The sequence below is a fragment of the Paroedura picta genome, chromosome 5, assembly GCF_049243985.1.
Source record: "Paroedura picta isolate Pp20150507F chromosome 5, Ppicta_v3.0, whole genome shotgun sequence".
Taxonomy (NCBI): domain Eukaryota; kingdom Metazoa; phylum Chordata; class Lepidosauria; order Squamata; family Gekkonidae; genus Paroedura; species Paroedura picta.
In genome coordinates this window covers 109678654-109702480 of record NC_135373.1, presented here as the reverse complement: position 1 = coordinate 109702480, position 23827 = coordinate 109678654, and the positions used below count along the sequence as shown (strand labels likewise).

The window sequence follows — 23827 nt, the reverse complement described above, 5'->3', positions numbered from 1 at the left end:
CCATGGACACCAGGGGGTATGTGGGAGACTCAAAGGGGGTACGTGGCCTTTTCCCCTTTTGATAAAATGGCCACAAGGTGGAGAACTGGCTGCCTCCACTCAGAGGACTTGGCCATGGGTATAAAAATCAGGGGAGGGGGAGTTGGTTGTGGCATGGTAGAGGAGGTCTAGGCACCTTCTCAGCTCCTGCCCTTCTTTCTGGCCTACATGAGGCAAAGCCACCATAGTAGTAGTAAAGGTGGGGGGACAGAGTGAAAGGTGAAGCATGCAGATGGTTAAGCCACTTCTGGGGGTGTGGCAGGGAGGCGAGGCCAGCTGACATCACTTCCAGCGGTCCTCAACGCCTGAAAATTTATTTCAGAGGCTCCTTGAGGGTCAAAAGGTTGAAAAAGGCTGACCTAGAGTCTCAAGTTGAAGGCATTTCCCATTCTATACTACCTGACCCTTTTTCACTGGAAACACCAGGGATTGAACCTGGGACCTTCTGCGTGCAAACAGGTAGTCTACCACTGAACCATGGCCTCTTGTTTACTAATGGCAATTCTCAGGCAACTTAGTACATGTCTCACAAGCAGACTGACAGCAGGAATGGGGATTAAATGGATCAGTGTGGAAGTGAAATGACTGCTCAGTGGCTTGTTCACAGATCTTCCTTTACAACTCAGTAAACTTAGTCCATCAACGCTTGAGCTATCAAGAGCCAGATGGCTTAAGCAACATAAAGGGGGCCACAATGTCCTGAACCTGGGTAAATTCTGGATGGGCCAACCAAGGCACCTCAGTTAGTGGAAGTCAGGTCTGTCTGGGAACCAAAAACAGAAAGGTTCCTATTCTCAAAAAAAACAGTTTATGTTCCTTAACTGAAAATGTGACCAATGATACAGCAGGCTGTCCTGACCCAGGCAACCTGATCTTGTCTGATCTTGGAAGCTAAGCAGAGTTGGCCCTGGTCAGTATTTTGATGGGAAATTGCCAAGGAAGTCCAAAGTCAGGCAATGACAAATAATCTTTTGCCTTGAAAAGCCTATGGGGTCACAATAAGTCAACGATGACTTTATGACAAAAAAAATAGAGTGGGAGGACAGGACAGTGTCTCAGGGAAGGGGAAATGGCCCACCCTGGACTTCACCCTGATGTGACAACCCCTCCCCAGCCCACAAGCAGAACAGAACAGAACATGAGCTTATTTATCTCCAAGATCCGTGTCGTCAGAAGTAGATGCTATCAGAACCCGAAGCCTCCATTCTTATCTGCTTACAGCAGTGACCGATCTAATCCTATAAGAACCTGCCTTGTTCTTTAAAAGTCATTCTAGGCTGGTAGCCTGTTCTACATCATCTGGCAATTAATCTCTTAAATTAATGAAGTGCTGCATGAACATGGTCTCTTGTGCCTCCTATGAAGTCATGACAGAACACACTGTTTCTTCACTCTCTTTGCATATTTACCATATTAGCCATTCAAACCAATTTGGGCAGGTCTGCTATGGTGCAACCATTTGCAAGCAGAAGCAATGGCCATATGCTGTTTGATTCAAAACATATGTTACACATGTGCCATCGACCCACTTAGAACGGGGTGGTTGACACATATACAGGTCTATTGTCAAGTGAAGATAGACACTGCTGGTCACAGTGTCCAGGACTGTATGATGCCATATAACACAATTACATGTGCTTTTGCTCCAACCCTATTGCTGCATTATTATTTCTTTTTAACAAAAGCAACCACAAGTATCTGCAGTCTTCCATATATGCTATTCAAAGCTACTTGGAGGAAAGCCAGGATTGCAAAAATATTCTAATGGTAAGGTCTAAAATCTGTTTGTAAAGGACTGCTACAGTATATATAGCATGCTTCTGTGGGTGTTTCCTAAAAGAAACCCACAAGTGTTGTTCAGAAATACGTCCGGGGGGGGCAGGGGGGGGAGCGTGATATTGTTGGTCCTTGGCTTTCAGAACCCTTTCCAGGAAACTCAGTTCGGCTGTACTGACCAGCAGCTTAGTGGGAGAGCAAATATTACCAATCCGGCCTTCTAACAGATAAATATTATCTGACCCTTTGAAAACGGGAACAGTGTTTGGAATATACAGTCAAAGACAAACACGAGAACCCATGTGCAAATTCACGCCAAAAGGCAAGGTCAGCAACAATATTACGGAGCTGGCTGGATGTGGCTGGAATGCTCAGCGGAGAGTCAAAATTCACCCAAGCGAGGGATGTAAAATCCCACAGGGCATGTTGCCAGCACACCACGTCCTTCACACAGACTGTGTCTTATGGGGTTTAAGGTTTCCAAGAAGGAGGGTGGTGGTGGTCTGTCACACCTTCAGGGGAAGGCATGTTCCAATCTTTCAAAGCCCCAAGAGGGACTTGTTTATCACAGCTACGTAGAGCAGCCTGCTTGCTTTAAAATGGAAAGGCTTTCCATTCTCCCTTCCCATAAACAACTGTAAGGACAATGGCAACAACAAAGCACTATATCAAGAGCAAACTTTGCCAAGCCCTATAGAAAATATATCTAGAGCTGTAATTTTATGTGCACTTACTTGGCAGTAAATCCCAATGAACAGAGAGGGCCTTAAACTGGATTACACCGAAGGAATTGCAAATAATTGGTGCATATGTCACCCGCTCTGCCTTTGCCTGTCTTTCCTCCCCCCTCTCCCCTGCTGTTGTACTCCCCATCAAAATTTAGATTTCCTTGGAGCCAGAATCATCTCTCTTTCTTTTATTACTCTAAGAAGCACCTTTTAGACCAACGGGTACTCTGTCAATATCTTTATAATGGTCAGTGAACGAATTCTACATTTTTCCTCAGTTTCCGTCCTTGTTTTATAAAACTGGTATTCATACACCACAACTGTGAAGTCCTGTGGGGGAAAAGGCCCAGAGGCCTTTTCCTATCACCCATGGAACCAATCCGGAAGATCCCAGTTCATACTGCTGACTGTCTTTACAACAGCAATTATGACAACACAAAAAGACCTCCTTCCACACTAATCCCACACTTCTGGGTCATCCTATCCCAAGTTACCCTACTCTAAACCCAATTAAACCCAAGAGCCTCTTGTGACGCAGAGTGGTAAGGCAGCTGCCTGAAAGCTTTGCCCATGAGGCTGGGAGTTCGATCCCAGCAGCCGGCTCAAGGTTGACTCAGCCTTCCATCCTTCCGAGGTCGGTAAAATGAGTACCCAGCTTGCTGGGGGGTAAACGGTAATGACTGGGGAAGGCACTGGCAAACCACCCCGTATTGAGTCTGCCAAGAAAACGCTAGAGGGCGTCACCCCAAGGGTCAGACATGACTCGGTGCTTGCACAGGGGATACCTTTACCTTTACCTTTAAACCCAATTAAGTGGCCTTCGAAAGGAGCCATTCTGCTCAGAATGGCACCGAAGAACTGTTCCTCAGACTTGAAAAGTTGCCAACATTTTGAGTTTTCTTTCACTTGGGATTTCAGTTACTGTTCCATCCTGTGATAAAGCAAGCTGTTGTGTTCCACACAGTTGGAAATGGTAAGATGTGATCTTTGGAAGGATCACAGAGTTGGGATAGATATTATTCATTCACTACAACTATTTGTCTAGGATAGTGGTTCTCAAACTTCCTAATGCCGCGACCCTTTAATACAGTTCCTCATGGTGTGGTGACCCCCAACCATAAAATCATGCAAGGGTTCTTTCACAGAAACTAAACCAAAACTGACCAATGGTGTGAAGATCCATTGTTCAGGGTTGTATATAAATTGTTTTATTCCCGGGGTTTCTCAGTTCAGTTCTGCCTCTTGTCCCACCATGCCGATCTCGTTCTTTTCTGCTGTTCCAAACAGACAAAAGCTCTCTTGATCTACCCCGCAAGGCTGTTGTGTGGATGACGCTCCCCCAGGCAAGCTGCTTGCCACGATCCCTGTGAAACGGTCATTTGACCCCCATGTTTAGAACCACTGGTCTAGGAGGTTACTACTTATGGTACATATTCCACAGTGGTTCTACTCACACTGAAAGCATCAGCTAATTAACAGCTTTCAATTGACAAGTCTAGTATTTACAAGCACAAAGTATTTTGCAATCAAACAGTCCATTCTCTCCCAACATCTGCTGAAAATAAGTGTGTGTGTTTTTAAGCTACTAATATTTCATTCCCAAGTGGGTGTCATTCACTATAGTGTTTCAACCTGTAATGGAAAATTCATGGAAACTAGGGCTCCAGCAGCAAGATGGCCCCTCTACAGTAATGCATATTTAAGCATGAGCTTTAGAAACACACGCACAATGGCACGAACTAAGTAATATTGAAACATTAAAAGGGAAGGGGTTTGTTCACATTTCTAATTGGAAACAACCTGTCCCTGAGCATGAAGTTGTAAAACTCCCGTCAGTTTCTAGCTAGATTCCTGGCAACTGAGAAATTCTTTAGTATGGATTATCCTACAGCTGAGAGCCTCTTGTGGCGCAGAGTGGTAAGGCAGCGATATGCTGTCTGAATCTGTCTGCCCATGAGGTTGGGAGTTCAATCCCAGCAGCCGGCTCAAGGTTGACTCAGCCTTCCATCCTTCCGAGGTCGGTAAAATGAGTACCCAGCTTGCTGGGGGGTAAACGGTAATGACTGGGGAAGGCACTGGCAAACCACCCCGTATTGAGTCTGCCAAGAAAACGCTAGAGGGCGTCACCCCAAGGGTCAGACATGACTCGGTGCTTGCACAGGGGATACCTTTACCTTTACCTTTATCCTACAGCTGTCACTGTATACCAGGAATAAACCCTGGACACCTTGAGAGAAAGCATGAGCCACTGGAGCTGCCAGTGTTCAGGCCTTGACTCTACCTTCGCTATCTGTATGGTTGAACGTACCATTGTTACAGACAATTTATGGCAACTAAAGGTAAAGGTAAAGGTATCCCCTGTGCAAGCACCGAGTCATGTCTGACCCTTGGGGTGACACCCTCCAGCGTTTTCATGGCAGACTCAATACGGGGTGGTTTGCCAGTGCCTTCCTCAGTCATTACCATTTACCCCCCAGCAAGCTGGGTACTCATTTTACCGACCTCGGAAGGATGGAAGGCTGAGTCAACCTTGAGCCGGCTGCTGGGATTGAACTCCCAGCCTCATGGGCAGAGCTTAAGACTGCATGTCTGCTGCCTTACCACTCTGCGCCACAAGAGGCTCTTGCTTATGGCAACTAGGGGTGTGCCTATGGCTAATCCGACTGAAAAAATACCCCAAAAATACTTAGCTCGACTTAGCTTCCAAGATCTGATGAGAGCAGACTAGCCTGGTCTACCAGTTAAATCTCTGAAGAGGAGGGACAATAGGAACAAATATTGTTTGCTGTAATTCTTGCAAACTGTCCTGTACAAGAGACAAGTACTATTCAGACTGCTGGTGGAGGGAGTGGGAGTTTGTAGCAAAGAAATAAGCCAGGGGTCCTTTATTTAGCCATGAAAGCAGACTAGCTCCTAATGGCCTTGTTCTTTTACGGACATGCCTATAGATCTCTAAGCAGATTAGCATTAAGGCTGCACTCTCCTACACACTTTTCCTTATGACTAAGCCTTGCTGAGCTCAGGGGGAATTACATCCAAGTAAATATGCATACCATTAGGGTGTAAGGCACCTTGCTGTGCACAGCTGGCTGTTTTCACACTCAGCAACTGCAGAGATGTGCTTGGAATCTTTGACAGTATATTGCAAGACAAACTTTTTAACACATTCAAGAATACTCTTGTCTTGCAAGGACTACTTCAGGGTGAAGGAATACCCCTCTACAGCAGATATATGCATTTATTCGCTTACTTTGATTGCACCCTGCCATTCTCCCCAGTGAGACTCCAAAGTGGCTTACTTCATTCTCCTGCCACCCATTTTATTCTCACAACAATCCTGTGAGGTAGGTTAGGAGGAGATCATGTGATTGGCCTAAGAAGGTAAGGTATCTTTGAAGAAATATACCTGTCCCTTGCTGCTGGTTTTAAAACAGCTTTATACTTGGAAGAATGCGGGGAAAGGGTTCTGAATAAAATAGCATTCTGGAAAGGGAGGGAAAGAATTCATCAAGCGAGACAAGTTGAGTAGACACAATGTGTTTAAAAAAAAAACTATTGTCCTATATGAAATCTGATTAAAGATAACGTCACTAAGCAAACTTCAGAGTCAGTTTGAGATGCCCCAGCATGAAGGTCCCGATCACCTCAAGCCATTATTTAAACAGAGCCAGAGCAGTCTAGACAAGAATAGCCAGCTCCAAGAACTGGATGTCAGCTCCTGCCAAAACAAACCAAAGAAAGTCTGGGTGACTGACTTTAGGACCAAGCAACATTTCACATCTTTGAACAAACTGGGTCGAGGTTTCTGCCACCTGACTCATTCATCTCAGTCAGAGAGGAACTGCTAGAAACAGCCAAGGGGTAAAGGGGGGCATGGATCAAAGGGCTCAAACTCCCCCTCCCATGCCATTTTCCTAACCAGAAATGGCCCCCTGGGGGGGGAGTGTTATCTGCCCTGTTGAAGGGCTGCAAAATCCATACTGGGATTAGGTGGTACTTGGAAACTCAACTCCCAACAGCTGCTGACTAAGCCAAGCTTTCTCAACCATGGTTTCATGAAACCTGGGGGTTTCCTGATAGCCCTGGAAGGAATTCCTGAATGGGTGGGAGTTAATTTTTTAGACTGGGGTAAGAGTGGAGAATGAGAAGAACCAGAGACCTAAAATGACAGAAGTTTGTGTTCAAACACCTAAATGACGCAGTGGGTCCTCTGCTAGGGGGGAAAAAACACATTCAGTACATACCGTGGAAAGAGGCAATACCACTGTCAATTGGCTACATCTGCAGAGATTTCAAAAAATATGGTCCTACCTGTACATTGCTGGTTACTGTACCATAATCATCATAGAATCATAGAGTTGGAAGGGGCCATACAGGCCATCTAGTCCAACCCCCTGCTCAATAATCATTCGCTTTCTGGATTGTTTGGCCCACAGAGGAATCCCCAGTTGTGAATGCTCACCACTATTCAGAAGTGACAAATACACAACCATGTGGGGATGCAGATAACAATCAAGTTACACCTCCCACTTTGATTTGCTATGGTTGGGAAAAACTATCCCATTGATTTGCTAGAGTTGGGAAAAGTACAGAAGAGGACAGCCAAGATGACTAGGAGATCGGTGCACGTTCCCTATGAGGAAATGCTGAAGAGTCCGAGACTTTTCCGTTTAGAAAAGAGATAACTAAGAGGGACATACTAGAAATTTGTAAAATTATGCATGCGGTGCAGTTGACAAAGATAATTTTTTCTCCTTCTCCCCATATACTAGAACTGGAAGACGTCCAATCAAGTTGATGGGCACTAGGTTCAGGAAATACTACTTTATACATAGAGTGATTAGAATGTGGAATTCACTGACAAAACAGTTCTATTGATAGTCACAGGAATAAACAGCTTTCAAAGAGGATTAGATAGATAGATTCATGGAGGATAAGTCTATCGACACCTAATTGTCATGGTGACTGAAGGGAACCTCCACATTCAGAAGCACTAATCCTCGGAATCCCAGGGCCAAGAGGCAACAGTAGGGGAAGGCCTTGTCCTCTATGCCCTGTTGTTGGCCCTTCAGAGGAACTGGTCAGCCACTGTGTGAAACAGGATGATGGACATAGTCCCATTGTATACGGCACTGGTCAGACCACACCTGGAGTACTGTGTGCAGTTCTGGAGGCCTCACTTCAAGAAGGACATAGATAAAATTGAAAGGGTACAGAGGAGAGTGACAAGGATGATCTGGGGCCAAGGGACCAAGCCCTATGAAGATAGATTGAGGGATTTGGGAATGTTCAGCCTGGAGAAAAGGAGGTTTAGAGGGGACAGGATAGCCCTCTTTAAGTATTTGAAGGGTTGTCACTTGGAGGAGGGCAGGATGCTGTTTCTGTTGGCTGCAGAGGAGAGGACATGCTTTAGGATGCTTAGGGCTGATCCTGCGTTGAGCAGGGGGTTGGACTAGATGGCCTGTATGGCCCCTTCCAACTCTATGATTCTATGCTGTTTCCGTTGGCTGCAGAGGAAAGGACGCAGAGTAATGGGTTTAAACTACAAGTACAACAATATAGGCTAGATATCAGGAAAAAAATTTCACAGTCAGAACAGTTCAGCGGTGGAATAGGCTGCCTAAGGAAATGGTGAGCTCCCCCTCACTGGCAGTCTTCAAGCAAAGGTTGGATACACACTTTTCTTGGATGCTTTAGGATGCTTTGGGCTGATCCTGCGTTGAGCAGGGGGTTGGACTAAATGGCCTGTGTGGCCCCTTCCAACTCTATGTTTCTGTGATTCTATGACTAGACAGACCACTGGTCTGATCCAGCAGGGTTCTTCTTAGCTTATTAAAGCATATCATACCTCCCCACCAAAAATCCAGCCATACTGTGAGCAAATAACCAAAATTCTAACCCCTAGAAGAAAAAGAGAGAGAAGAAAGGACGTCAGAAAGTACATAGTGTCTGAGTACCAGCTGGAACCCCATGCTACCACTGAGTCTCTCCAACCTCCTGCCATTTCTTTCAGACAAAACATTCCTTTCCGAGTTTGAGTCTGCCTCTGGCACAAAAGCTTATTTATGTCTGATTGCAAGAATCCCCATGGAGCAGGTCTGGGCCCCCACTTCTGCCTGCTCTTGGCCTCACAGACCACAATCTCCAAAGCTGTCCGTAGCAGCCCATAACCCGCTTGAAAATAAAAATTGTGCTGAAACAAAACCAGGAGATGGTAGCCTGACACTGTGAAGGTTCACCTCTAGGGAAAAGGTACTAATGAAATGCCTAAAGTTCTTATCTGGCTATTGGTGCAGAATACAAAGCAAAAAAAAATCAATCAATAACCTCCATGTTTTTAACAAGCCAAACCACCTTTTTCACATTGATTTTGTACTAATTCTCTGTCGGAGTTAGCCAACCTCTTAGACAAGCGAGTCACAAGTCAACATGTTGAAACGTTTCACATCTGTATAAAAAGATGCCCCACTTCAGCGGCTAACCATCATCCATGTTTCTAAGCTTAGTAACACCCTGTGGTATTGGATAACTGGGGTGCTATAATCTAGTACAGGTGTGGTTAAATGTTTAATAAAATATCAGTATAATATTGTCATTTTCAACTTTAATAATCTGGTCTCTTTTCCCCTCTTTATATTTCAGAGAATAAAATCTGGGTGCAAAAGTATGAAAGTGTCTCTGAATGGTTCGTAGGATATATTCATCCTCCAGGAATACCTGTAAACTGTACAGTCTGACATTCAGACCCCTAATAGTTGACTTGTGGGGGTGTAAACAGGACCCTCTTGCCATAGAGTTAGTGAGATAGATAGGACACTGGCCACTCTCACCTTTGATCTCACTGACCTGTCCCTAGAAGGTAATTTCCTGTTTCCACAGTCCCCATCCTCTTTCTCCTCCATCTCTCCTGCAAGCAACATGATGGCAGGGAGGTGCCTCAAGCATCTCTCTCCATCCAGCTATTTAGAATAGAATAGGAACCTTATCTTTGCCTCTAAGTATGTAGTAATATGTTCTTCATTAAACAGTAGTTATATTAGTTACCACGTTTGTGAACGTGTGTTTCTTTGTTTGTTGTTTTCACGCCACATGCACTCTGTCAGCCACTGTTACATGCCTCATCAAGGCACTCTGCTAACTTTAAGGATATTAAGACTTTACCAATCCTTAATATCCAACACTTTCTTCTTGACTATCTCACGCAGAATCCCCTGAAGCCTGGAAGCTTGCTATGGGATTCAAGACATCCTATCAACTGGGTAGTATCCCTGTCTTGTCGTATATAAATCCATCCATGTTCACACACACACAGATGTCAAACACAGAATGTTCTAGTTGGCGGGCGTTCTCTTCATCCTTAGTGTAATTTGATATCTATGGCAATCGTATGGCATTCCAGGCACTACCCACTTTCTTCCCACAAGAGACGACAGCATAGTGGGACGTATGAATCACTCTGAACCAAAGATTCACAGCGGCAAAAACGAGTGGGTTGAACTCATTCCCTTTAGGAATAGCCCCTTTCTAAGCTGTTCTCCCCACCCACTTTTCTACTTCTCAGTGTTGCAGTGGGAAGCATACACCCCGTCTCACAGGGAGGGGGAACAGCACGAGCCATAGCTAATTTTAATCTGATCCGTAGTCCACATAACTGTCTGAAAGAAAAGCCTTTTATGTTTTCAGAAAAGCTATTTCGGCTGCCATCCACTCTGCTCTTCTCCCCTCTGCGTCATCACGCCAAGACTGTGCCCCGCAAAATAGTAACATTCTCGAATAATTTTCTCTGGATAAACAACAGTTGTTTCAATAGTTTGAAAGTGGATTTATATACCCTTGTGACATATCTACAGTACTTTACATGACTGTTTCTTGGCTCAGCTGTGCAGATAACTTCCTACTTTTGCTGACACAAGAAGATGGAGACAGAGTCAGGTGGGGTAGCTGTGTGGGTCTGAAGCAGCAGAACAGATCAGAGTCCAGGAACATCTTTAAGATGAACAGAGTTTTATTCAAGGTGTAAGCTTTTGTGAGCACACAGATACAATAAAATGGGAATGACCAACTGGCTGCATATGGAGGAGGAGTGGGGAATCAAACCTTGGGCTAGTCACAGTTCTCTTAAGGTTGTTCTCACAGAGCAGTTCTTCTAGAGCTCTCTCGACCCCACCTTTCTCAAAGGATACCTGTTGTGGGGTAAGGAAGGAAAAGGGAAGGGTGTTTGTAAGCTATTTTGGGGCTCCATCAGGTTGTGAAACGTGGGGCATTAAAAGTCTTCTCTCTTCTCTTATTACCCAGGCGGGTTGAAGCCAACTAGATCTACTGGGCCCCTCTTCTGCATACTGTGAAAAATTTCTGTGAAAAATTTTTTCACAGTTAGAGTAGTTCAGCAGTGGAATAGGCTGCCTAAGGAGGTGGTGAGCTCCCCCTCACTGGCAGTCTTCAAACAAAGGTTGGATACAAACTTTTCTTGGATGCTTTAGGATGCTTTGGGCTGATCCTGCATTGAGCAGGGGGCTGGACTAGATGGCCTGTGTGGCCCCTTCCAACTCTATGATTCTATGATTCTATACCCGGAGGCATCAAGCCTACAGGGTGGGGGCTCATTGGCTTGGGTTATTGGGGTACTAGGAAGGGTGTCAGACTGGCCTTATTATATGGTTACACCACCGTAAGCTGGCTGGTTGAGAATGGTGGTTAACAAATAAAACTAATAATAATAACAGTAATAGTAATAATAGCTGACACAGGTCTGTGGTTGTCACAGATGCCATGAAATCTTGAGCCACTCCTGATAAGACGGCCTCAGCAATAATGCTGAAGTCCCCAGGACAACCAGCCTAGGGGTCCTCAACATCTCCCCTAAGACCACCTTTGTCATTTAAGGCAGGAGACTGTTGGGCAACAGGGCGGCTGGTCCACCAACAGGATCCTAATCCTGTCTCTCAATCCCGACATTAGATACACAGCCTCAACAGCGGAAGTGTCCTGATGGTACACTGTGCTAAAGAGAGAGAATTCTTATAGCCTAAAGCAGAATTTCTCAAACAGGGTTTCGTGAAATCCTGGGGTTTCTTGAAGGCCCTGGAAGGGTTTCCCAAATGGGTGGGAATTAATTTTTTTTTCAAATGTGTTAAACATTTATCAGGTGATATGACTATATACAGTCACATCAACCCCCTCAAAATGGCCAATGATCAGCCTGGAGGGGGTGGGAAGGAGAGGGCTTTAAGAGGGTGTGTCCACAGCTATGCTTCCCAACCATATTCTGCGAGATCATACAACTTCTGGGATTTCTCGAAGCCTGAAGAATGTTTCAGGGAGTTCTCAATGGTGAAAAAGTTGAGAAAGGTTGGCCTACAGTGACATGACCTTCCCACCCACTAGACGTATGTCAATGTATCACCAAGTACCCTGGGGGACATAGTTGGACGAGGTGACAGGTGGAAAGAACTAGAATGTTTCCTGGAAAACCACTCAGGTTGTCACCAAGCTTATACTAGCCAGGAGGGAAAGATGAATCTTACTTTTTCAACTGTACGTACGTTTACAGACAACTTGGTTGACACAGCATGTGTACATTTCTAGCTCAACTACCAGTCAAAAATATTTGCCCATCATTGTTCCCCACCTGGTTTGTTTCCTCCCTGTTTCACAAGTGTACTTTTAATTAACATGTTACCTGACAGCTGACGTACAAGCCGCAAACCAAGATACGCGTAGTGCAAAAACCGTGGGAAATCATTTGTTTGCCTACCTGCATGGCCATTTGTTTTGCTTTAAGCTGATTGAGATCACTCTGATCCAGCAGGAATCTCTGCCAGAGAGCTCAAAGAGGGTGAAACTGTGAACTGGGCTGCTTGAGAACCTGAGACTGTGCCATCCTTTCTGAGAAGGGGGACCCTCGAAAAGCAGCCTGAGGTCTGCCACAGAGGGCTAACAGTTCAGAAGAATGAAATCTTCTGAGTTTAAGAGCAAACAGCAGCGTAAGCTCCTGACAAAGCGTCGGCATGGACTCGAAAACCACTTGAAAATCAACATGGACAGCCATTCTGAGACAACAATGCTCTCCCTGATAGAAAAGAGGAGACCTGGGCCGAACAGCACAAATTATTTTTACCCGATTTCGAGTTAAGCAATACAAGGAAGGGGGTTTCATACCGTGAATCTCCTTCCATTAATAAGCTAATTTAAAGCCCTATGAACAATTCAAGCCATGCCACCCACCCACCCCTGGCCCTTTTTCAGCATGATATTTGAGTCAAGAGTGCCAAGGCATCTCTATGCTGCTGTTGTTGGTTTAGCATCACAGCGCTCAACTTAGAACGTTCCACCAAAATGTCCATGAAAGCTAATGCGGTGAGAAAGGGCAGGGGCAAGCAGCATCATAAGAAGCTCAGTGGACATTTTGAACAGCTCAACACAGCAATTCAGAAGTGCAGCAAAGGGATTGAAAATGGAAAGTAGTTTCCCTCAAAACTCAACATGATTTACTAACTCAACATGATTTCCTAGCCCGGCACAAGTGGGTTTCTGCGAACAAGCAAATAAATTTTGCTAGCAGCCAGTTACTAAAACAGGTGTGTCTGAAGTGGCAGAAGAAATCTATTAGCAACCAGTGACTAAAGCTGAATACAAAGGCAGTTTGGAAATGGCCACATTCTTGAGCTAAGAAGAAACACAAGCAACTATTCAGTGATCCAGAAAAGCAAATGTGAGCTTCATTGCTAGCAAAACCATTTTTTTCTGAAAGGGGCAGGCAGGTATCGCAGGGAAGAGAGTTCCAAAGTTTTGGAGCCACCACTGAGAAGACCATCTCTGGGGTTGCCAACTCCAGGTTGAGAAAATCTTGACTATTCCAGAGACGCAGCCTGGGGAAGGTGTGTTTACAGAGGGGAGGGACCTCACTGGGGGCATAATGCCGTAGAATCCACACACCCCAAGCAGCTGTTTTCTCCAGAGGAACTGATCTGCTATCTAGAGATAATTTCTGATCCTTGGAAATCTCCAAGCTTCATGGAGTTGGCACCTTTCCAGGTTGCTGCCTACAGAATCTCAGAATTACTCTAATGACTGTCATAAAGTTTACCAAAACAGTTATATGAACTTTAAAGACGCTGAACTTCCATAAAAGTATGGTGTTATTATTAACTCTCCATTGAGGTACTTTACAGTTCCACTTTTTTGTTCCGGTACTAACATCAATGGAGAATTTGTCACCTAGGAGGCAACTAGAGAGCCAGCTTGGTGTAGTGGTTAGGAGTGTGGACTTCTAATCTGGTGAGCCGGGTTTGATTCCCCGCTCCTCCCCCACTTGCAGCTAGCTGGGTGACCTTGGGTTCGCCACAGCACTGAGAAAGCTGTTCCAACCAGGCAGTAATATCAGGGCTCTCCCAGCCTCACCTCCCTCACAGGGTGTCTGTTGTGGGGAGAGGAAAGGGAAGGCGATTGTAAGCTGCTTTGAGACTCCTTCTGGTAGAGAAAAGTGGCATATAAGAACCAGCTGTTCTTCAACTGGGTATCTCCCGCTATTGCAATCGTGCTCCAGATAATAAGATCAATTACACTGTAGAAAATGGCTACTTCAGAGGATGAACTCCATGACTTTATACCCTGCTGTGGTCTTCCCTCCCCAGGTCCCACCCCCCAAAACCTCCAGGTTTTCCCAACTCACAGCTGGCAACCAGAGGCCCAGGAATGCTTATATAGCCTGTCGACACCACAATATTGATTCCAGACAGAAGAATTCATTCGGCAGTAGCACATTTGCTATCACTTCACACTTGGCTTAAGTAAGCTTGCTGAGCTTTCTTCAGTGCCAGATATTAGCTTTACCAAACATCAGCAGCACTTGTCCTGGTTACTCTACATAGAATAGAAGATAAAACTGTCTTTCTAGCATATGGGCAGAAGAGAAGATTCTTTGTGGTTACTCTTTGTACCTGAACTTGCAGAAGAAGGCGGGAGAGAAAATAAACTTTAGCATGCTCTCAGTACTAAGAAAGGCACTGGACCAAGTTCTCTTTATACTGTTTCACGGTTCATTTACAATGATCAGTGCCAGATTAAGACGATATGAAGCCCACGTGAAGAATTGTATTATTGCTTTATCTCTGGCCTCTGAAGCACATTCCTTTGCTTGGCCAGCCGTCACTCAGCCTTGCCCTAGCAGCCAAACCCCTGAAATCTTCATGGGTACAGAGAACACAGTCTTTTGCTAGAAGAACAGAGCTGCCAGCTCCAGGTTGGGAAATGCCTGGAGATGTTGGGGATGGAGGCTGAGGAAGGCAGAATTTGTGGAGGGGAAGGGCCTCAGTGGGGTATAATGTTAGAGTCTACCTTCCAAAGTGGCCATTTTCTGCAGGTATACTGATCTCTGTCAGCTGGATATCAGTTGTAATCCCAGGAGATCTCCAGTCACCACCTGGAAGCTGGCAGCCCTATAAGAAGTCTTGGTCTCTATACTGCTGAGAAAATATGGTCTCTATACTGCTCTATATACTGGTCCTATATATTGGTCCTATATATTGGTCTCTATACTGCTGAGAAAATAGAGACTCTGTAAGAAAATTGCCTTAGTACTCCAAGCACAGGGAAAGGATGATAAGTTCACACTTGGCCTTAGGACACTACTCCAGACCAGGTGTGCCAAACATACAGCCCTGGGCTCCAGAGCCAGCCCAACCAGGACTCTTATCCAGCCTGCAGGCAAGTGGTACAAGGGAGGGAAGCCAGGAGGCTGCTTGGGCAGGAAGGGAAGCAGGCACAGGTGGGGGGGGGGGTCGGTCAAATCTGCCAAGAAAGAGAGAGGAAATGGCTAGGGAGCAGAGCTGAGAAGCTGAGGCAAAGTAGTGTATTGGGGCGGGGGGAGCAGCAAAGACAGGGTGAGGTATTGTTGCCTTCCTGCCTTCTCTAACCGCAGCTGAGAGAGGACTGGCAAAGCCACGGGGAGCAGAGCTGAGCGGCCTCACTTCAAAAGGAAGTGGACAAAATTGAGAGGGTGCAGAGGAGAATGATGAACCTGACCCCGGGCCTGGGGACCAAGCCCTCTGAGGAGAGGCTGGGGGACTTGGGAATGTTCAGCCTGGAGAAGAGGAGGTTAAGAGGGAACATAATTGCTCTCTTTAAGTATGTGAAAGGTTGTCACTTGGGGGAGTGCAGGGAGCAGTCCCTGTTGGCAGCAGAGGACATGACCTGCAGTGATGGTTTTAAACTATGGGTAGAATGATATCAGCTAGATATGAGGGGAAAACATTCACAGTTTGAGTACTTCAGCGGCAAAATCGACGCTTAAGGAGGCGGTGAGCTCCCCCTCACTGGCAGTCTTCAAGCAGCGGCTGGACAGATATTGATCCTGGACGCTTTAGATTGATCCTGCATTGAGCAGGGGGTTGGACTAGATGGCCTGCATGGCCCCTTCCAACTCTAGGATGCTATGATTCTAAGTAAGCTCTCTGTTTAGCTTTGCCAGGCCAGCAGGGGCATCGCCTGCCTTTGAACATGACACGCAAAGGTCATGTCTTCATGTCATCAGGGATCACAAATATGGGGGTGGCAGGGAAGAAGATACACTATTACACCGCCTACATTAAAAACAATATGGTGTGAGCTAACCAGGTGCTGACAGCATTCAGCAAGATGGAGACTCCATCAGCACCGTGGAGATATTAACATACCCATCACAACCAGCCTGCAAATGACATAACTCAGTTACACATCAGCAGGCAGCTAGAATATCCGGCTTTTGGCACAGGGTAGATCTCTTTGGTTCAGACCCAAAATTAAACAGCAGCCTTGGCTGTTCTGGACAAGCTATACTTGTCCTGTAAGACTTAGCAGTGGGTGGGGACCCTAGTGAGACTTAGCAGTGGGTGGGGGCCCTAGGTTGAGAAACTCCTGAAGATTTGGGAATAGAGGAAAGGGACCTCAGTGGGGTACAATGCCAGGAAGTCCACCCTTCAAAACAGCCATTTTCTCCAGAAAACACTGCAGGAGTTCTAAGAAGCCTATTTGGATGAACAGAGAACTTCAAGAGGAACTAAGAAAGAAAAGGAAAATGTTCAGGAAATGGAGGGAAGGACAGAGCTCTAAAGAAGAGTACCTACAGGTTACTAGGCACTGTAGATCAATCATCAGAAAGGCCAAAGCTGAGAGTGAGCTAAGATTGGCCAGGGAAGCCCATTGTAACAAGAAAAGATTTTTCAGTTACGTGAGGAGCAAACGTAAAGTAAAGGAGGCAATAGGCCCGCTGTTGGGTGCGGATGGACAAACTCTAACGAAAGATGCAGAGAAAGCAGAAAGGCTTGGTGCCTATTTTACATCTGTTTTTTCCCACAGGTCAAAGTGTTTAGGCACATCTAGAGATGGCTGTAGCCAAAGGATAGTGTCTGGGTGGCAGGTTAACATGGATAGAGAGGTTGTCGAGAAGCATTTAGCTGCACTGGATGAGTTCAAATCCCCTGGTCCAGATGAAATGCACCCGAGAGTACTCAAAGAACTTTCCAGAGAACTTGCACAGCCCTTGTCCATCATCTTTGGAACCTCTTTAAGGACTGGAGATGTCCCGGAGGACTGGAAAAGAGCAAACGTTATTCCGATCTTCAAAAAAGGGAGGATGACCCGGGAAACTACAGACCAGTGAGTCTGACCTCTGTTGTGGGGAAGATAATGGAGCAGATATTAAAGGGAGCGATCTGCAAACATCTGGAGGACAATTTGGTGATCCAAGGAAGTCAGCATGGATTTGTCTCCAACAGGTCCTGCCAGACCAACCTAGTTTCCTTTTTTGACTAAGTAACAGGTTTGCTGGATCGGGGAAATTTGGTTGATGTCATTTACTTGGATTTTAGTAAAGCTTTTGACAAGGTTCCCCATGATGTTCTGATGGATAAGTTGAAGGACTGCAATCTGGATTTTCAGATCGTTAGGTGGATAGGGAATTGGTTAGAGAACCGCACTCAAAGAGTTGTCAATGGTGTTTCATCAGACTGGAGAGAGGTGAGTAGCGGGGTACCTCAGGGTTCGGTGCACGGCCCGGTACTTTTTAACATATTTATTAATGATCTAGATGAGGGGGTGGAGGGACTACTCATCAAGTTTGCAGATGACACCAAATTGGGAGGACTGGCAAATACTCCGGAAGATAGAGACAGAGTTCAACGAGATCTGAACACAATGGAAAAATGGGCAAATGAGAACAAGATGCAATTTAATAAAGATAAGTGTAAAGTTCTGCATCTGGGTCAGAAAAATGAAAAGCATGCCTACTGGATGGGGGATACGCTTCTAGGTAGCACTGTGTGTGAACGAGACCTTGGGGTACTTGTGGATTGTAAACTAAACATGAGCAGGCAGTGTGATGCAGCGGTAAAAAAGGCAAATGCCATTTTGGGCTGTATCAACAGAGGCATCACATCAAAATCACAAGATGTCATAGTCCCATTGTATATGGCACTGGTCAGACCACACCTGGAGTACTGTGTGCAGTTCTGGAGGCCTCACTTCAAGAAGGACATCGATAAAATTGAAAGGGTACAGAGGGGAGCGATGAAGATGATCTGGGGCCAAGGGACCAAGCTCCATGAAGATAGGTTGAGGGACTTGGGAATGTTCAGCCTGGAGAAAAGGAGGTTGAGAGGGAACATGATAGCCCTCTTTAAGTATTTGAAAGGTTTTCATTTGGAGGAGGGCAGGATGCTGTTTCTGCTGGCTGCAGAGGAGAGGACACGCAGTATTGGGTTTAAACTTCAAGTACAACGATATAGGCTAGATATCAGGAAAAAGTTTTTCACAGTCAGAGTAGTTCAGCAGTGGAATAGGCTGCCTAAGGAGGTGGTGAGCTCCCCCTCACTGGAAGTCTTCAAGCAAAGGTTGGATACACACTTTTCTTGGATGCTTTAGGATGCTTAGGGCTAATCCTGCGTTGAGCAGGGGGTTGGACTAGATGGCCTGTATGGCCCCTTCCAACTCTATGATTCTATGATTCTAACTGAACCCTGTAGTCTGCAGATGAGCTGTAATTCTGCTAAATCCCGAGGTCCCACCTGGAAGGTGGCAACCTGGGTAGCTGCATTAGTCTATTGCAGCAAGGACCAAAAGAATTTTTAAACATCTTCAGCGCTTCTAGTTTTAGCACAGCAAAAGCATATTAACGGCATAATTGGGATGGAGGGAATTGTACGCAGGGCAAGGAGCACATGGCACCTTGTTCTCAAAGAACTGAGCAACAGTATTGCCACAAGCCTAGCAACATTAGAAACCAAGAATACAGAGTGGGGGGGGGGGGGTTAAAAAAAAAACTTGGCAAATCAAGGAAAACATCAGGAAACAAGCCCTTTCCTGTGGAAACCCAGATCCCTCTATCCCCAAAATAATGTTCAACAGGAAAGGGAAGACGGTTTGTGCCCCAGTATGATTTAGTAGCTGGACTAGGAAATGGATACAGCTAAGGTTCAAATCATCACACGCTCATGAAAGCCAGTCATTCTTTCTGATAGCCAGCTACACGCAAGCTGAGAATTGTGTTTACAGCCCCCAGTAATTATGTTTAAGCCACATCTTTAGGCAGGTCCAGGGTCCCCCTGACCACTGGCAAGGGGATGAGGAGGGTAGAGATGCCAGATCCAAGTTGGGAAAGTGCTGGAGAACTGCGGATGGAGCCTGGGGGCAACAGGGAACTCAGTGAGGTATAAGGTCCTAGATCCCTCCATCCAGAGCGTCCATTTTCCCCTGAGGAATTGATCTCGGTATTCTGGAGATGAGCTGTAATTCCAGGGAACTCCAGGTGGATCAAAACTAAGGCATTCAGGGAAGGAGGATGTTTAAGCCTTTCCCAAGTGGACACAACCTTGGGAGAGGGAAAAGTGAGGGAAAGGAAATGAAAATAGAAAGCTATCATCCTCCTCCTAAATAAACATCTTTTGCAGGGCATCACTTCTAGTCAGGGCATCACCACATCAGGAACTGTTACCCCGAGGGTCTTCTCCAACCAGGTGAATACCCCTAACAGACTCTTCATACCTGTTAACTCCCCCCTCCTCAATCCTTAAGATATGGATTATGAACCCCAAATACTAAGGAGATCAGGGAGCGTAGCCAACAGATGTCGCCCTTCTAGTCATCTAGCTGCTCCCAGGTCCTTCTTCAATTTACAGCTAGAATACGGGGTGTGGGTGTGTGTTTCTATTCTTGCTCATGCATTTTCAAATGTAGCACAGTTACTGCAAGCATCTGCTATGCTCAATCTGTCCAGGCAAAACACTGAAAATTCAACTGTCACGTATTCCAGCGATTTTTGGAACTCAGGAGTGGCCCTTTAATCCCAGCACCGGTGAATACGAAGCCAGGAGACATATGCGTGATTTCCATGATAAATGCCTTCGCTCACCCAAACTATGAAAACAACGTAAGAGTCCAATAGGACAGTATCCAAGAAGGGGAAGAAGAGATGAAACTAGAGATGCAGCTATTGGCAGAAACACAAAATTTAGCTAAAAACGCTATGTCTGAGGCCAAAAATGATCACACACAGTCTTAAAGCTTGCTCAGAGTTGCCATGTGCATCCAGATATTAACCAGTCTCGTAACAAACTGAAAAAGCCATTTTGCTATAATAACTAATTCACATTAAAACGTAATAAATACAATTAGTGTGCATTATTCCGGGGCTTTGGTTCCAATTTAGCATTTGGAGAGAGTGTAACTAATAAAGGGAAATGTTGCTGGCCTTCCAGAGGAACCTCTAATCTGGAGAATGGGGGTTGATTCCCCACTCCTCCACATGCAGTTGGGGGACTTTGGACCAGTCCCAGTTTCCTCAAAGCTCTCTTGGCCTCATCTGCCTAGCAGGGTGTCTGTTGTGGGGAGAGGAAAGGTAAGTGACTGTAAACCACTGTGAGACTCCTTCAGAGTAAAAAGTGAAGTGCAAAAGCCAATTCTTCTTCTGGGTAGCAACCCTAGACTTCTTCACCCCTACCCATCCAAAAATTGATCAGGGATAATCCCTACTTAGCTCCCAAGATCTGACTGTGCACTATTTACACACACACACACACAGGGAGAGGCGGGGACTGTTAAATCTTCACAGAGGAACACAACATCATGTAGATTTCTGGAGCTGCTACTTCCAGTAGAAGTAAAACAAACATCTTGTGGCTGTAAATGCTGCTGACAGACAAAAGATGCAACAGAAGGGAGCTACAAGGACCTACTGTGGAGCGTAAATCTCTCCTATTATCTGATGCACATTTCTTCCCCTTCATGTCCTTTCCAGCCCACTGGCATGTCTAGTCTGGCCTTGAGACAAGCACAATATCCATTTGGTCCCCGCAATTACACCAAGAAACCAGAGTCTGTAAAATTCAGTTTTGAATTCAAAATAATCATTGAAAAAGGGGGAAGAGGGAGAATCTGAGTCACATTTATGGGCTCTCTTTGGAAAGACTGGAAGACAACAAGAGGAGGGCCCAGTGGTAGGGTGTGGGCAGCACCTTGGTGCAATCCTGGGTACGGACAAAAGAAAACACTTCTTGACACAGAAAGTGATTAGAACGGAGAATTTGGTGCCGAAGGATTTAGTGATAGCCACAGGGACAGCTTCAAAGGGGGATTAGACAAATTCCATCAGTGGCTACCAGCCATGGTAAATAAAAGGAACTTCCATGGTCAGAGGCAGTCAGCCTTGGAATCCCAGAGCCAGGAGGGAACATAAGGGCATCTATGCCCTGTTGGCATCTATGCCCTGACATCTATGCCTTGGCATCTATGCCCTGTTGTTGGCCTTCCAGAAGAACTGGTCGGCCACCGTATGAGATGGGAAACTGGACCACTGGTCTGATCCAGTAAAGCTCTTACTATGGGTATCTTCAGTTAACAGGATCTTGAGCTGGAAAAGGTCTCTGTCCATGACCTTGCAGAATCAGAATCAGTCAGAATGAAACCCACTTTAGAAGCCCCAAAAGCATTTCCAGGCCTGATAAAGAGGGGAGAGCTGAGAAATGAACATCAGGCTCCACACCCTGATTAAAAAACAAACAAACACCCGCCTTCCCCCTTGCAGAGAAAGAAAAGATTTGGAGCAGAAGTCCTAGAATGCCTTCTGGCTCCACCTTCCGTCTCTGGACTGTTGGAGGAGACGGGATGCATTCCACAGGGCGGGAGAGCTGGCCAGTCTCCAAATAAATACACCCCTTATAACTGCTGGGCAGGCGTACACTGTGCAGCCATGCCTCCTTCCAAATTCACTCTTTTCCAGTATTTTTGCCAGCCTGCATTTAAAAAAAAAATTACAAAGCACACCCAGCTGGGAGGAAACGTTATAGACCCTGAGGGAGTTTTAGGACTTTTCAAGTCTGAAATGCATGTTTTGAAAATCAGATGACCCAGAAACTTTACTTGCTTTGCCATCTGTATAGCACACTTGGTCCAGAAGGCCAGGACCGTTGTGTGATTTTATTCAAATTTCTTTCTAAAAGAATTTGAAATATTTCTTCTTGCCTTCGGCGACCCAGATAAGGAAACTGGAAAGAACCACCATAGGAAGCAACCAATTTTTTTTTTTAGAATAGCACTATCAGGGCTGTGACAAGCCCAAGGTCACCCAGCTGCTGCATGTGGAGGAGCAGGGAATCAAACAGCCGCTCTTAACCACTGCACCACGCTTGCTGTCCACCCTCCAAGGCATCCATTTTCTACAGGAGAACTGATCTCTGTAGTTTGGAGATGAGCTGCAATTCTGTGATGTGGAATTGGAGTCACTATGGGTGGGCAGATAGTTGTGAGTTCCTGCATTGTTCAGGGGGTTGGACTAGATGACCCTGGAGGTCCCTTCCAACTCTATGAGATCCTCAGGTCCTGCCTGGAGGCTGGCATCCCTACTGCTTCTAAACAAAGAGGATCCATTTAGCTGTCAGACAAATTCAGCAAAGATTGAACCACCCATAGTTAACTTTGGAAGCCATCTTAGTGACCTCGACCACATTATGCGAACCTTCCTTTTGCCTTGATTCACTGCAAAATCACTGCTAGCGATTTCTCTGGGCGACTGCGTTCTTTTATTACGAAGGGAGACATTTTCTTACTGTCCTCTCGACGTGATTCCTAAATGTTACAAAGCTCCAGCATGTACCTCTCTCTTAGCTAGCTTCAGAGTCTCAGAGGTTTCTCTCATACAGAAAGTTATGCGAAGGCATCACAGTCCCACTTAGTCTATGAATCAGGCCCTGGATAAACACATTCAATTATAGAGCTCTTTGCCTTCCATGGCTATTTAAACAGTTGAAACCGTTATTCCACCGGTCTGGGAAGAGGCAAGGTGGGAGGGAGAATTGCATGACAGTTTCCTGTTTTCTCAGAAACCTAGAGCATAACCTAGAGCAGGGGTGGTCAAACTGTGGCCCTCCAGATGTCCATGGACTACAATTCCCATGAGCCCCTGCCAGCGAATGCTGGCAGGGGCTCATGAGAATTGTAGTCCATGGACATCTGGAGGGCCACAGTTTGATCACCCCTGATCTGGAGACTGGGAAGTGAGGGTACTTATCAGCACAAGATGTGGTGCACTGGCCACATCTCAGAAGTGTTCAAGAGACAGTCGAGACAGCTCACGCAAACAACCACAATTTACACAACTATGCAGCCAGGAAGTAGAAAAGGACGCCTCCCTCCCAGTCTTAGAGGAAGGAGAAACTAGCTCTGGCAGCTAGACACAGGCATTCTTTTTTTCATGAGCTGAAATTGGTTCGAGTTAGGCCCCATGTCCACTCCCCCCCCCTTTGCCAAACAGGTTTCTGCAGGAATGCAAACAACGCAGGGTCTGCACACTAGCATTTTTCTGCACAGCGAACGCCATTTATTCCCGCAAGCATTTCTGAGAAGACAGAGCGCATTCATCCGGGGCTGTTGCTTCGGTTTTTCCTCCCAACTTTTCCTCCACCTACCCTCCAAATGCTAGTTGGTTGTGGTTTTTGTAATGCCACCGGCACAATACACACTGCAGTGCTGTCTGCTGTGGACTGAATATTGTCTGTGCTGGTTTGGAAGATCTCTTGTGGTTGAGGAGTAATAAACCTTGGCTGCTTCTCTCTTGCATCCTCATTCATTACCTTTACTGTTCATTCTCTCAGCTCTCGGGTGCTGACTGGGGAGGAGGATAATCTTATCTATTGTGGATGCTTTCTCTTTTTTTTAATGAAGTTACTGAGAGGTTTAGCCACAGGTACCTGCACATGCCGTTGCCAAAGAAATCCTTCCCCTTGGAGCAGCAGAAAAACTGTGTGAATCCTAAAGTG

The 23827-nt window shown here is 45.8% G+C and overlaps 1 protein-coding gene across 1 annotated transcript in view; it reads right to left on the bottom strand.

Annotated features, from left to right (window-relative positions):
- CREB3L2 (cAMP responsive element binding protein 3 like 2) overlaps window positions 1–23827 on the bottom strand; it is a 90469-nt gene that overhangs the window by 40674 nt on the left and 25968 nt on the right. The gene's annotated exons all lie outside the window — the stretch shown is intronic.